The 4405-nt window shown below is 32.2% G+C and overlaps 1 pseudogene; it reads right to left on the bottom strand.

Annotated features, from left to right (window-relative positions):
* Nucleotides 1–167: 167 nt before the first annotated feature.
* LOC105852792 (uncharacterized) lies at nucleotides 168–4159 on the bottom strand (annotated as a pseudogene).
* Nucleotides 4160–4405: the final 246 nt, after the last annotated feature.

Here is a 4405-nt window from a genome sequence, read left to right as displayed (position 1 = left end):
TATATATATATCATGGCACATGAATAGTTATATATAATAATATTCATATATATACTAAAAAGTTTGGAGTGACCGACATAAAATTATAATGTATAAATTAAATATACAAATAATATTATATAGCAAAAAATTAAGTTGTAATAAACACAAAGTGAAGTATCAAATAATTAACTACAAAACTTAAGAATGCCTTTAAGTAATGCTCTACGCTCTTTAATCAACTTAAATTCATCAATAATAGACTCAAAACTGATATTTGCAGCAATTTCCCTTTCAATATAAATCGTCATGTTATCTACCAAAAAGTCAGCTTCCATCACGTTTCTTAACCTAGACTTAATAATTTTCGTTGCTGAAAAAGATCTTTCAGTTGTGGCAGTAGAAACTAGAAGAGTCATGATAAGACGAAGTAGTCGATCAATCAAGTAGAAATTTTGCTCATTTTGAGATGCAACCAAATATGAACACAATTCTTAGATAGTTGATAAATTCTTTAAATTTAAATCTAGACGAGTATCAACCAAGAAATGTCAGAGTTGAAATTTCAAATTAATCTTCTCTTGCATATTGAAATCAATAGGGTAATATTTTTCAACTAGAGTACAAATTTTTTCAATGTTAAATGCTTTATAAGTATCCATACGAGTCAAAGCACAACTTAAAGTTAACAAATCTATTGCTTGCTCACCAAATCTGTTATTCAACTCTTGTAGTTGTTGGTCAATGGTAGTAAAAAATATTTCAGCTAAAAAATACCGCTCTATTGTAACCTGACCTTATTGAAGACGAGAGCATCCAAATCTTATTGTTGAATGAACATCGTTGAGATCAAGAATCTCAATATCATATTTTTCACAAAAAGTCTTCACTTCAGTAAATAATGCATCCCAACCATTTCTCTCATGGTTTGAATAAGAGACTTTGTTGTTTCAACCAAACACATGCCATTAACTATATCCTGAGATTGTTGTTCTAAGGCTTGATAAAGTATATCAATTATCCCATAATGTCTTTCATCAAATGCAAGATTAACATAAAATCAAACGCCTTCAAATAATTATAGGCATAGCATCCCCGCGTGTAAAATAATTTGCTCTTTCATTTGTAATTTTTTTTTAAAACAATACAAGTTGTCTCATACATATTTATCAATCTACAAATAGAAAAGAAATGTGATCCCCAACTCGTTTCAAAGTACCAATTTGATTTGTACCTTTACTAGTTACAATCTCATTAATTTCTAGCAATGTGCAATTTCCTCTAATTGAGCAGCTTGTAACTCATCATGACACATAGTAGAAGAACAAACAACATTAACAGCAGAAGTTAGCTTCTCAAAAAATTTATGAGTTGGAACAACTTCTCTTGATGCAGTAACCAAAACAAGTTGCAATCAATGAGCAAAACAATGGACATAGTATGCATAAGGACAATCTTTCATAAATAGTGCTTGTAAACCGTTCCATTCTCCTCTCATATTACTAGTACCATCACACCCTTGACCATGCATATTAGAAACATCAAGATTATATTGAGAAAGTATATCACATACTTCTTCTTTCAGAGTTAAAGTTGTAGTGTCTTTAACATATGCCAGTTGTAGTGTCTTTAACATATGCCACAAAAAAAAATCTCTTGTATTAAACAAACTTTGTCAACAAATCTTAATACAAGAGACATTTGTTCCTTTTTTGATTAATCACGAGCTACATCTACAATGATGCAAAATTTGGAAATACCAATTTCTTCACATATATGTTTTCTCACCCTACTAGAAAGAATATGCAAGAGCTCTTTTTGAATTTGATGTGAAGTATACTTGGAATTATATGGAGCATTCTCCAACACAACTTTTGCAACTTCATAATTGTAAGTTGTCAAGAGTTTTATCAAGTGAATAAAACTGCCTTGATTTCTTGACCCGATAGTTTCATCATGTCTCCTAAAAGTACAAGCTTGAAGTGTTAACCAGAGAACAATGTCAATTGATGTCTTGAGATGTATTCTATTCTTCAAAATTTGTTATGAGCTTTGCACTTGAATACTATTCCTAATATGTCCAACTTCATTCAATAAGTCTCGACAAGCTTTCATTGCATTGTTGTGTTGTGAGCAAGGATCCATCCCTATGTGTTTTAGAAAGACACAATATTTTTCATTTTTAATTTTCTTCTAATTTCTAAAACCCGTACTAATGAAGACATCTCATCCAAGACATCCACATGGTCTTTTGCTAAAGAGATAGCATGAGAAGCAATATGCAACATCATTAGAAGGTGAATATTCTAGCTCTGAAGAAAAGATGATAAATCAAGCATATTGAAACCGTCTTCGTATTGCATCCAATTGATTTGGTGGATATTTTCAAATTTGAGGGTGTTTTTCGGGGTCACGTTCTAAAGATTTCTCAAAGTCATCTTCGAAAACTCTAGGAACCTTGGAAAGATGATTCTCATTTTTTTCAATTCTTGGATTCTCAGAGATAGTTTCAGATGTAGAAGTTATAATTTCTTCATCTCTTTCACTCTCACAAATTTTCCTCTTAAAAAAAGAATCAATTTTTTTACTATTCTTCACTCTCACAAAATTCTCTAATACAAATAAAAAAAATCAAAAAAAATCAACAAATAGAACCACTTGAACTGCCATATGCAACAAAAAAAACTCCATAACATAACATGCATTAGAATTTAGAACAAAACAATATTAGTGAGCAGTCGGGCACAAATTGGAAATTTATAACAAAATAATATCAGTGGAAGCCGAACCATTTGACGAACGACTGAGGCAAGGCGAGCAGTGAACAGCAATGGCGATTTTGTAAGCAAGACTCAAGAGGGAGAGAGAGGAAGAGGAGAAGATACAAATTTTAGGATTTTAGGTATTATTGTAATTTTTTAATTTTAATAAGGGCGTTTTGCTCACCTAGCAAGGATGAGACAACGAACAAAAAGACCGCAAGATGAGAGTCCGAATCAATTCTTAACTTAGTCAAACCTCTATCAAGGGCATACTTAATATCTTTAAAAATAGTCGAAAGTTTTGCACTGATAATCTAACATATATGTGCTAAAATTCCAAACATGAAGCCACCAAATGGTCTCTCACTACCCCATCATATGCAACTTTGTGGTCGAAGTTATTAACAATACTATTACAATCCAGAAGCAACCAATCTTCATATGGAGCTTCCTAATTTGAATATATAATTAAAAAGGAAAAGAAAAATATGAAAAAAAAGCAATGAATCCTAAATCTAACTAGAATCACTAAATAAAAGAGGGAGTGGGCATGACGAGGATAAAAAAGAGAGGAAAAAGGAGAAAAGAAACAAAAATCAAGAGGAGAAAAGAGAAGAAGAAAGAGGAAGAGATCGAGATAGGAAAAAAAAAAGGCAAAATTTTATCGCACGATGGTCGTGTTTCACGACATTCAGAAGTATCATTGTCACTCCAACGGCGATGACGGTGATAACCCTTCTTTCTTTTTTGGTCCAACCTTCGATTGCTACTTATTTCTTCTTTTTACTTAGAAAAAGGTTTGACATTTGAACTTGTATTCTGATAGCTTTTCTTCATATGTATATTTTTCATTATTTTTAGTCTTATTTATCTTTAATCATTCGTTAATTTAAGGATCTACTTGATATAGTTTTTCGATTTTAATTCTTGAATTTAATGAATATTTATATTCTTATTTCCTTGATTAAGTGGAGATTTTTCATAGTTTTGCATTGTTTCATTGTTTTAGTGTAGTGCTGGATTTTGGTGAGAAATCAACATGACATATGTGGATTATTTCAGTCATATTTGGAGTTGTATATGTCCAATTGGAGTAAAATCAAATGTATTTGAAAACTAATATACCACGGCTACAACTTTCACGAAGACAATGGAACCAAATTCAGACTCCAAAGAGAAGAAAAATACAATAAATTTCAGACACATATTATGTGCGCTGGAGCGCAAATGCTTGTGCATGTGCATATTTCTATAGTAATTTGACACTTAGAGGAGGGACGTATGATGCACAGGGGAGCTTGACACATTAGGACGTGTGAGTAAGTTGTCCACCACACCTTATGTTGAGACGACAAAAGAAGCTCTGAAGACCTCCTTTCAAATGCTAGAAATTGTGGACATCGCTTACGTGGAGACATCGCCTATAAAACCACATCTGTCAAATACTATTGTTATGGTGGCTAAATTCATGTTGAGAAGAGGATATCGTCCATGGCACAATTTGGGGAAGGATCAATAATGTCTCAAAGAATTGGTGGAACTTCCTAAGAATAGAGATAAATGGGGTTTAGGCTACAAGCCTACTAGGGCTGACAAACGAAGATTGGTCAAAGATATATCGGGAATTGTTTTAACAGACGATATATAGTAATATTACTTTCCCT

Source organism: Cicer arietinum, chromosome 6, assembly GCF_000331145.2.
Source record: "Cicer arietinum cultivar CDC Frontier isolate Library 1 chromosome 6, Cicar.CDCFrontier_v2.0, whole genome shotgun sequence".
Classification (NCBI taxonomy): Eukaryota; Viridiplantae; Streptophyta; class Magnoliopsida; order Fabales; family Fabaceae; genus Cicer; species Cicer arietinum.
This window is presented reverse-complemented; position numbering and strand designations above follow the sequence as displayed.